Source organism: Drosophila tropicalis, unplaced genomic scaffold, assembly GCF_018151085.1.
Source record: "Drosophila tropicalis isolate 14030-0801.00 unplaced genomic scaffold, ASM1815108v1 contig_593, whole genome shotgun sequence".
In the NCBI taxonomy this organism is placed as follows: domain Eukaryota; kingdom Metazoa; phylum Arthropoda; class Insecta; order Diptera; family Drosophilidae; genus Drosophila; species Drosophila tropicalis.
The window spans coordinates 9,914,656-9,915,501 of NW_027173070.1; the positions used below are offsets into that span (position 1 = coordinate 9,914,656).

At 31.9% G+C, this 846-nt stretch overlaps 1 non-coding gene across 1 annotated transcript; it reads right to left on the reverse strand.

Moving 5' to 3' along the window:
- Nucleotides 1-556: 556 nt before the first annotated feature.
- TRNAN-GUU (transfer RNA asparagine (anticodon GUU)) lies at nt 557-630 on the reverse strand. The gene has a single exon. It is a non-coding gene; the product is annotated as a tRNA-Asn (tRNA).
- Nucleotides 631-846: the final 216 nt, after the last annotated feature.

Here is an 846-nt window from a genome sequence, read left to right on the forward strand (position 1 = left end):
CTACTGCTCATTGTTATGGCAATAAATTAGTAAATTGCCTAACAGCAAAGATAAGTTAAGCTTGCTCATCCGCAACACTCTGGCAACACTTGAGAGCTACTCCCCCAAAAATCCTCTAACCGAAATAGAGAGAACACCAGGAGGGTGCAAGAGAGAATGTGTGTATCTATTAGTCATGTTCTGGTTTTTGATTTCTTACCAAATTTATTAGCAACGAAATTGATAGCTTATTTATTTCGAATGGCTTAAAAATTAGTTAACAATTTTCTTAAAATTTCACCTCTGAAATATTTTTTAATCCTCAGACATTAATTTACTTTTAGGAGAGAGAACAACAAAGCTGACTTATTTCAACTTTTAAATGCTCTTTCCTTAAATTAAACCAATAAATTTTCCTCTTATAATAGGATTAATATTCAAAAAATTTAATGGCTTAAAATTTAAATTAACTTTAGCAAGCGAGAACCAAAAACAAAAGTAAGAAGTTTTCTTAAGAGATTTCGTTAGAATGAATATTTAAAATTTCTTAAAATAAAAATGCAAAAAAATTTCTTTGCGCCCCCGGGTGGACTCGAACCACCAACCTTTCGGTTAACAGCCGAACGCGCTAACCGATTGCGCCACGGAGGCTACGGAAGACCTTGAATTTCATAGGTGATAATAAACTTATCATGACATAAGCAGCTATTTTGCAGTAAGTGTAAACGTTATCTAGTATTACTTTTCAGGGAATAACAAACAAAGAATGAAAGTTTTATTCTATTTAACACTAAGTAATCTTTTGTACGCTTTCTTTGCGTGATTTTGAATATGAATTTATGAATTATTCTTCTCAAGCTATAATGA